This window comes from Salmo salar, chromosome ssa15 (genome assembly GCF_905237065.1).
Source record: "Salmo salar chromosome ssa15, Ssal_v3.1, whole genome shotgun sequence".
Classification (NCBI taxonomy): Eukaryota; Metazoa; Chordata; class Actinopteri; order Salmoniformes; family Salmonidae; genus Salmo; species Salmo salar.
Window position 1 is genome coordinate 85,480,342 of NC_059456.1, and position 10,404 is coordinate 85,490,745.

General features: G+C 42.2%; 1 protein-coding gene across 4 annotated transcripts in view; it reads right to left on the reverse strand.

The window, feature by feature from the left end:
- Positions 1–10,195, reverse strand: part of LOC106572395 (F-box only protein 6) — a 45,462-nt gene extending 35,267 nt beyond the window's left edge. For 2 of the 4 annotated variants that reach the window (XM_014146518.2, XM_014146517.2), the window contains exon 1: positions 8,896–9,151. The gene's annotated coding sequence lies outside the window, so the exon portion shown is untranslated. Of the gene's footprint in view, positions 1–8,895; positions 9,152–9,176; positions 9,196–10,176 lie in introns of those variants that run through there. The other 2 variants (XM_014146515.2, XM_014146516.2) reach the window with 2 other exon arrangements.
- Between the last annotated feature and the right edge of the window lie 209 nt (positions 10,196–10,404).

Genomic DNA, 10,404 nt, shown 5'->3' on the forward strand with positions numbered 1-10,404 from the left:
GTGCTGCTTTTGATACCATCGATCACCACATTCTTTTGGAGAGATTGGAAACCCAAATTGGTCTACATGGACAAGTCCTGGCCTGGTTTAGATCTTATCTGTCGGAAAGATATCAGTTTGTCTCTGTGAATGGTTTGTCCTCTGACAAATCAACTGTAAATGTCGGTGTTCCTCAAGGTTCCGTTTTAGGACCACTATTGTTTTCACTTTATACTTTACCTCTTGGGGATGTCATTCGAAAACATAATGTTAAATTTCACTGCTACGCGGATGACACACAGCTGTACATTTCAATGAAACATGGTGAAGCCCCAAAATTGCCCTCGCTAGAAACCTGTGTCTCAGATATAAGGAAGTGGATGGCTGCAAACTTTCTACTTTTAAACTCGGACAAAACAGAGATGCTTGTTCTAGGTCCCAAGAAACAAAAGAGATCTTCTGTTGAATCTGACAATTAATCTGGATGGTTGTAGTCGTCTCAAATAAAACTGTGAAGGACCTCCGCGTTACTCTGGACCCTGATCTCTCTTTTGAAGAACATATCAAGACTGTTTCAAAGACAGCTTTTTTCCCCATCTACGTAAATTGCAAAAATCTGAAACTTTCTGTCCAAAAATGACGCAGAAAAATGTATCCATGCCTTTGTTACTTCTAGGTTGGACTACTGCAATGCTCTACTTTCCGGCTACCCGGATAAAGCACTAAATAAACTTCAGTTAGTGCTAAATACGGCTGCTAGAATCCTGACTAGAACCAAAAACATTGATCATATTACTCCAGTGCTAGCCTCCCTACACTGGCTTCCTGTTAAGGCAAGGGCTGATTTCAAGGTTTTACTGCTAACCTACAAAGCATTACATGGGCTTGCTCCTACCTATCTTTCCGATTTGGTCCTGCCGTACATACCTACACGTACGCTACGGTCACAAGACGCGGGCCTCCTAATTGTCCCTAGAATTTCTAAGCAAACAGCTGGAGGCAGGGCTTTCTCCTATAGAGCTCCATTTTTATGGAATAGTCTGCCTACCCATGTGAGAGACGCAGACTCAGTCTCAACCTTTAAGTCTTTACTGAAGACGCATCTCTTCAGTAGGTCCTATGATTAAGTGTAGTCTGGCCCAGGGGTGTGAAGGTGAACGGAAAGGCTGGAGCAACGAACCGCCCTTGCTGTCTCTGCCTGGCCGGTTCCCCTCTCTCCACTGGGATTCTCTGCCTCTACTCCTATTACAGGGGCTGAGTCACTGGCTTACTGGTTTTCTTCCATGCCGTCCCTGGGAGGGGTGCATCACTTGAGTGGGTTGAGTCACTGACATGGTCTTCCTGTCTGGGTTGGCGCCCCCCCTTGGGTTGTGCCATGGCGGAGATCTTTGTGGGCTATACTTGGCCTTGTCTCAGGATGGTAAGTTGGTGGTTGGAGATATCCCTCCAGTGGTGTGGGGGCTGTGCTTTGTCAAAGCGGGTGGGGTTATATCCTACCTGTTTGGCCCTGTCCGGGGTTTTCATCAGAAGGGGCCACAGTTTCTCCTGACCCCTCCTGTCTCAGCCTCCAGTATGGGGGGGGGGGCTATTGTCAGTGTCACATCTGGAGTATTTCTCTTGTCTTTTCCGGTGTGTATCTCTCTCACACTCTCACTCTCTCAAAGATCGGCTATGAAAAAGCCAACTGACACTTACTCTTGTGTTACTGACTTGTTGCACCCTCGACAACTACTATGACTATTATTATTTGACCATGCTGGTCATTTATGAACATTTGAACATCTTAGCCATGTGCTGTTATAATCTCCACCCGGCACAGCCAGAAGAGGACTGGCCACCCCTCATAGCCTGGTTCCTCTAGGTTTCTTCCTAGGTTTTGGCCTTTCTAGGGATGTTTTCCTAGCCACCGTGCTTCTACACCTGCATTGCTTGCTGTTTGGTGTTTTAGGCTGGGTTTCTGTACAGCACTTTGAGATATCAGCTGATGTAAGAAGGGCTATATAAATAAATTTGATTTTATAGGGCGGCGCACAATTGGCCCAGCATCGTCTGGGTTTGGCTGGGGTAGGCCGTCATTGTAAATAAGAATTTGTTCTTATTAACTGACTTGCCTAGTTAAATAAAAGGTTACATTTTTAAAATGTTTTAAAAATCTCAGTTCTACTAGGAAGACTACATTTGTCTTTGAAGGTTACTTCTAGAAGACTGACATCAGCATGATGCAGCCCATTTGCTTATCAACTTAGCCTATAAAAAGGCCTATTTTGTTTGACTATAGAAGGTGTGGTGTAGGAACTAGAATAATTCAGTGATATTTCTGCTGTGCACAGCCTTAGGGGATCCCATGGGATGATGCTGTGTTTTATTCCAGAGGACGATTTAATTTTTCTAATTGAATTGACTGAAGCCTGGAGGTTCTTAATCTAAATCGTGAAGATATATTAAAATCATGTCTAAACGATAATAGGCTACACTGATAACTCATGCTTGGCTGCCAAATGTATAAGTGTCCTCATAATATTTAAAAGTGCGGTCATAATCATTATTTTAGCAATCATGGTAGATGTTCTTCCTAATAACAATGCCCCCCATCCTGCTGATTTGAACTGCTGAACCGTATTTGCACTTGAGATGCGTTTATAGATGAGAAAGTGAACTTGCCATTTCCAAGAAGTTTAGCGGGGATGCCCTGCTCCGCGATCGATTGCCTAGGACAGGGCTCTCCAACCTTGTTCGTGGAGAGCTACCATCCTGAAGGTTCACACTCAAACCCTAATCTTGCGCAGTTGATTCAATAATTAGCTGGTTGATAAACTGAATCAGGTTAGTTCCAACTGGGGTTGGAGTGAAAACCTACAGGAAGTTAGCTCTCAAGGAACAGGATCGGAGAAACCCAACCTAGGACATCAATTGCCAGCCAGGGTTTCATTAAATACGCTATAGCCACAATACTTTTTATTGCACATTTAGGCCTAATTAAACTGATGCATTAGGCATTGTTTATACAGCACCAGTCAAAAGTTTGGACACCTACTCATTCAAGGGTTTATTTTTACTATTTTCTACATTGTAGAATATTGGAGACATCAAAACTATGAAATCACACATATGGAATCATGTAGTAACCAAAAAGTGTTAGAGATTCTTCAAAGTAGCCACCCTCTGCCTTGACAGCTTTGCACACGCTTGGCAATCTCTCAACCAGCTTCATGAGGTAGTCACCTGGAATGTATTTCAATTAACATGTGTGCCTTAATGCGTATGAGCCAATCAGTTGTGTTATGACCAAGTCCATATTATGGCAAGAACAGCTCAAATAAGCAAAGTGAAACAACAGTCCATTAGTTTAAGACATGGTCAGTCAATGCAGAACATTAAGAACTTTGAAAGTTTCTTCAAGTGCTGTCGCAAAAACCATCAAGCGCTATGATGAAACTGGCTCTGATGACGACTGCCACAGGAAAGGAAGACCCAGAGTTACCTCTACTGCAGAGGATAGGTTCATGAGAGTTACCAGCCTCAGAAATTGCTGCCCAAATAAATGCATCACAGAGTTCAAATAACAGACATCAACTGTTCAGAGGAGACTGTGTGAATCAGGCCTTCATGGTCGATTACTGCAAAGAAACCACTACTAAAAGAACACCAATTAGAAGAGACTTGCTTGGGCCAAGAAACACGAGTAATGGACATAAGACCAGTGGAAATCTGTCCTTTGGTCTGATGAGTCCTAATGAGATTTGTGGTTCCAACCGCCGTGTCTTTGAGAGACGCAGGGTTGGTGAACGGATGATCTGGTTTCCACCGTGTAGCATGGAGGTGGTGTGGTGTGCTTTGCTGGTGACACCGATTTATTTAGAATTCAAGGCACACTTAACCAGCATGGCTACCACAGCTTTCTGCAGCCACACGATCTGGTTTGCGCTTAGTGGGACTATCATTTGTTTTTCAATGACCCAACACACCTCCAGCCTGTGTAAGGACTATTTGACCAAGGAGAGTGACGGAGTGCTGCATCAGATGACCTGGCCTCCACAATCACCTGACTACAACCCAATTGAGATGGTTTGGGATGAGTTGGACTGCAGAGTGAATGAAAAGCAGTCAAATGCTCAGCATATGTGGGAACTCCTTCAAGACTGTTGGAAAAGCATTCCCCATGAAGCAGGTTGAGAGAATGCCAAGAGTGTGCAAAGTTGTCAATGCAAAGGGTGGCTACTTTGAAGAATCTAAAATATATTTTGATTTGTTTAACACTTTTGGTTACTACATGATTCCATGTGTTATTCCATAGTTTTTGTCTTCACTATTATTCTACAATGTAGAAAATAGTAAAAATAAAGAAAAACCCTTGAATGAGTAGGTGTCCAAACTTTTGACTGGTACTCTATATACAATGCATTGAGTATTCAGACCCCTTGACTTTCACATTTTGTTACGTTACAGCCTTATTCTAAAATGTATTACATTGTTTCCCTCAATCTACACACAATGCCCCATAATGACAACGCAAAAACAGGTTTTATCACATTTACATAAGTATTAGAACCCTTTACTCAGTACTTTGTTGAAGTACCTTTGGCAGCGATTACAGCAACGATTCTTCTTAGAAATGACGCTACAAGTTTGGCACACCTGTATTTGGGGTCTATTTCCCCCATTTCTTCTCTTCAGATCCTCTCAAGCGCTATCAGGTTGGATGGGGAGCGTCGTTGCACAGCTATTTTCAGGTCTCTCTAGAGATGTTCGATCAGGTTCAAGCCCGGGCTCTGGCTGGGCCACTCAAGGATATTGATACTTGTCCTGAAGCCACTCCTGCATTGTCCTGGCTGTGTGCTCAGGGTCGTTGTCCTGCTGGAAGGTGAAACTTCACCCCGGTCTGAGGTCCTGAGTGCCCTCTCCTGTGTGGCTCAGTTGGTAGAGCATGGTGTTTGCAACGCCAGGGTTGTGGGTTCGATTCCCACGGGGGACCAGTACGGGGAAAAAAAAAAAAATGTATGAAATGTATGCATTCACTACTGTAAGTCGCTCTGGATAAGAGCGCCTGCTAAATGACTAAAATGGAAATGTCTCTGGAGTAGGTATTCATCAAGGATCTCTGTACTTTGCTCCGTTTGGGTTTCCCTCAATCCTGACTAGTCTCCCAGTCCCTGCCGGTGAAAAACAACCCCACAGCATAATGCTGCCACCACCATGCTTCACCGTAGGGATGATGCCAGCTTTCCTCCAGACGTGATGATTGAACTCTTTGGCGCGAGTGCCAATCTTGGTTTCATCAAACCAGAGAATCTTGTTTCTCATGGTCAGAGTCTTTAGGTACCTTTTTGGCAAACTCCAAGCGGCCTATCATGTGCCTTTTACTGAGGAGTGGGTTCCATCTGGCCACGCCACCATAAACTCCTGCTTGGTGGAGTGCTGCAGAGATGGTTGTCTTCCTGGAAGGTTCTCCCACCTCCACAGAGAAACTCTAAAGCTCTGTCCGAGTGACCATCGAGTTCTTGGTCACCTCCCAGACCAAGGCCCTTCTCCCCCGAGTCTTGGTGTTTCCAAACTTCTTCCATTTCAGAACGATGGAGGCCACTGTGTTCTTGGGGACCTTCAATGCTGCAGAAATTTTTTGGTACCCATCCCAAGATCTGTGCCTTGACACAATCCTGTCTCGGAGCACTACGGACAATTCCTTCAACCTCATAGCTTGGTTTTTGCTCTGACATGCATGGTCAACCGTGGGACCTTATATAGACAGGTGTGTGCCTTTCCAAATCATATCCAATCAATTGAATTTACCACAGGTGGACTCCAATCAAGTTGTAGAAACATCAAGGATGATCAATGGAAACAGGATGCACCAGAGCTCAATATCTAATCTCATAGCAAAGGGTCTGAACACTTACGTCAATAAGGTATTTCTGTTTTTGCTTTGTAATTATGGGGTAGTGTGTAGATTGATGAGGGAAAACATTTAATCCATTTTAGAATAAGACTAACGTAACAAAATGTGGAAAAAGCCAAGGGGTTTGAATACTTTCCGAATGCCCTGTAAACGTTATTATACTTGTGAATTTACGAGCCATTGCGAGACACACATTAGCAAGATACAGCCTATGCACACGGTTCCGACTGTTTGGCACACTTGTTCTTTCTCTTCGCTATGAAAAACACTTGTGTTTTTGGTCTTCGGTGTGTTGCCTGTAGAATAGCTCAGCCAGCTCATTGATAGCACCTACTTTAGTGAACTTGCACAAGACATTGCAAGCAAAGAAATTGAGAGGTATAGGCTATCGCAATGCTGTATGTCTTTTGATCACCGATGTACGGTTCTGACTGTCTGCCTGGTGGCCAACATGCCTATGCCCCTCGATCCCCTTTCTCTTCCTCCCTAGCTCGCTCTTTCTGTGCAGTAAAAGACGTGAGAGTTTTTATTCTAAGAAGTGGCCTACAGCAACTAGTTTCCTCCATTGCAAAAATACTGAATCTTAGCAGTCGACAGCAAATAGTCGAGGAATCCATTCTTTTAGAGTTGACTCCCCACCACTAGCGGAGAACATAGTATTAACTTTATCCACAACTCTGTCCAGCGCCGTTGCAATCAACTGTGAAGCCAAAATGTTACCAAACTGGAGATTTAAACGATGGAGGATCCTCCAATTCTGGTTTATCAATCCCACCACTCGCCCCACCATTCACAGAGTTCCAAGCAGTGCCTCACAAAAGTATTGTTTGAAATCTGCCAGTTAAGATTATAATTTGGATTACAACATGCGCATAGGCTGTAGTTGTTTTAACGGAATAGCCTACAATATTTTTTCAGCTCAGATTTACTCGAGGCAATGGCATACAACACAGCATAGGGATAGTCTATAGGCCTAGCCTACCAAGCCAACTTCCTCACATGGGCAACAATTAACCAGCTAAGTTAGCTAGTTAACGTGGGCCTACTAGGCTACATCTAGAACTTCAATCGTCTCAGGGCAGTGGCAAAACATTAATTTATGGTTAGATCAGACTCGCCGTCATAATCATTGGCCTGTACAGGGCATTAAGTCAAAACCACAAGTCGAAATCCCATCTCCATCCATGGCTTAGGAAAGGGACGATTTAGCAAGCTAGCTACTACAGGAAAATAACACAAGCAGACACGTTTTTCTGAAAAGAACATTTTGCTTAGGATGTGATTTGATTGGTGCGAAGCCAAATCCAAACTGGTCTCCCTTGGGGGCGTTTTGCTGCACCGGGACAAACCACAGTTGAGCTCAGCTCAATGCTGTTTGGCAAATAATTTTATTGTTTTATCAATGAGGCCAAATGCTTGCTGGCATCAATCAATCAATCAAATGCTATGGCGGCAACATGTCATACTCTTTTGGTCTGACAGTAACAGATACATTGGCTACACATACTGAGACACAGGGCCGCTGTTTCACTCAATCAGATTATTTCTCTGGCAAGTATCAGCCACTTGCAAATTGGCGGAAAATTATGAAAACACTAACAGACGAAAGATACTTTTAGAATTGCCATTTGTCAAATTTAAGGGAAAGTGGCATCCATGAATACATGACGCCGTCTCCTTCCCTTCATCAAATGGCGGGTGCACAGTGCACTGTTTGGATGCTGGAATTACACGTAACAAAAACATAAAACACAGTGATGGAAAAAGTACTCAATTGTCATAGGGAAAATTTATGGAGTAAAAAGTACATCATTTTCTTTAGGAATGTAGTGAAGTAAAAAAGTTGCAAAAAATATAAATAGTAAAGTACCGATAACCCAAAAAACTACTTAAGTACTTTAACATATTTTTATACCACCGTAAACACAACATGTAAAGTTGTGTTTTCATGTTCCATGAGCTGAAATAAAAGATCACACAAATTTGTTTCATCCCTGTTTGTGAGCATTTCTCCTTTGCCAAGATAATCCATCCACCTGACAGGTGTGGCATATCAAGAAGCTTATTAAACAAGAGTTGCATCTTGTGCTGGGGACAATAAAAGTTTTGCAAGAAAATGTCATGTTAATTTCTCTACCATAAGCTGCCTTCAATGTCGTTTAAGAGAATTTGGCACTAGGTCCAACCGGCCTCAACTGCAGACCACGTGTAACAGTGCCAGCCCAGGACCTTCTACACCTGGCGCCCACCCATAGCTGCGCCCCTGCCCAGTCATGTGAAATCCATAGATCAGGGCCTAATGAATTTATTTAAAATGAACTGAGATCTTATATGAACTTTAACTCAGTAAAATCGTTGAAATTGTGTCATGTTGCGTTTATATTTTTGTTCAGTATATTCTGGAGTGGACAACATGCGCAGGTAGCCTACTTTAAGTGATTCGTTTTACAATCAGATGAAAACATGACTGGTTGTGTTCATGCCACATTAAACAAGGTAATCCATGTTTTTACTATTAGGGCGATCAAAAAGCGTAGTGCACGTGCAATGTGGTTTGTGACTACAATAATTTCCCATTGTAGCAAATTCCATTGAATAAATCCCATTAACGATTTTTCAGAAATCTTGTTACTGATTTGGTAACAGAATTTAGTTTAAATAACCTAATAATTAAACTAAATTGATACCAGTAAAACAGTAAAACAGTCTAATTGACAGGTCTACCTTAATTGTTACTTGTGAACTTTTATTACCTTATCTCCTGAGAGACATTAGAAAATATCTTAACGACCTGGGTGGGGTTTTTGGTAACGGAATTACAGGCACAGAGCAATTTATCTTAAATTTACTTAAGACTGGAGAAGAAAAAAACATCTACTAAATATAAGTGTTGATATTAGTTAGCAGGTGTCGTTACTTAAAAGTACAACACAATGTTTAATACATTTTTTAGACTTTCTGGTAATGTTTTCTAAGACACCTTTTCAATCTGTTTGACAAAGAACATATGACTTTGGACATACTTACGTTTTCCTGGACCAAACTCGAGTCCGAATGGCTGTGTCATTGGCAATTTCTTGCTCCCCTTTTCATCACGAAGAAGTGTAGTCTACATACAAATGCAAGGGCTCCTGTGTTGTTATAGGCTCGTCAAACTAAATACAGAAGTGAAACGTCAGAACGCTAGTTAGCTAGCTCGTATACAACTTATGTTTCACACTACCATGAACGAAACAGGACACAACTTTGAGCTTGCCTATATATAGTCATTCTGGCTCAAACTCCCCCAACAACATGACATCACCTGTGCTTCCCGACATAACGGCTTCGTTTCAAACATACGCCCTTAGGGGGAATCCGCGCGGACATATTTGTTGTCAGTCCAAATGTCACCCAAGTAAGGGAAGTTTGCAACATAAGCCCCTCAGCACTCGTTTTTAATGTTGGTTGTTGAGTCATTCTATCTCCCCCCCCCAACTAGCTAAATTGCCATACATATTTAATGATTTTCGACCTGTCCCCAAATTAATATAATTGGTTCAGAGTTTGTTTTGATATTTTAACCTGTGTGTCATGATCACGTTTGGTGTGGGGGGTCAAAATACATTTATGCACGATGGTGCAGCCGGTTTTGGTTCCGTGTTACGGGGGAATCCCCGGGGACATATTTGTCGTCGGTCCAAATGAATAGACAAGCAAGGGAAGTTTGCGACGTAAGTCCCTCAGCACTCGTTTTTAATGGAGTTTGCGAGTGTACAATTATGTTCACTTCGGGGCCTGAAACGCCCCATAATTCAATTCGCGATGATTGTGCATCCGCTAAGAAAAGTCCGCCAAAACTTAAAACCTCAACATACAAGTGTAAGTAAAAACGAATGTACATAAGTTAGAAATTGTGCTACTAATGCACAAACACGTCTCGTAAAAGTAATTATGTTTTTGTTTGGTTAGCTTTTGGAAATTGTACAAATAAAGCATTTTACCTCAGAAGTAGCTAGGCAGGCTAACGTTAATTAGCTAATTAATTTGCTAGTTATCATACAGTAGATGTATATTAAAAATGATATAGTTAATATAAGTAGACATGCAAACATAATTGACTGTAGAGCATAAAGCACCCACAAGCTACCAGTGGCTGAAAACAACACATTAGTCGCGGGACGAACGTGTGACTAATATCTGGGCAAGGGTGGTCCATTTAAAATGAATTCCTTCCTCCCTCTTTTTCATTTTTTTAACAAACATCAACAAACAAAAGAGGAATAGTCACATGCAAACAAGCATAATGTTGGAAGTTTACATACACTTAGGTTGGGCAGCGGAGTCAATCACCACATTCCGGAGACACCTGAAACTCCACCTCTTTAAGAAATACCTGGGATAGGATTAAGTAATCCTTCTAACCCCCCCCCCCCCAAAAAAAAATATAGATGTACTATTGTAAAGTGGTTGTTCCACTGGATATCATAAGGTGAATGCACCAATTTGTAAGTCGCTCTGGATAAGAGCGTCTGCTAAATGACGTAAATATT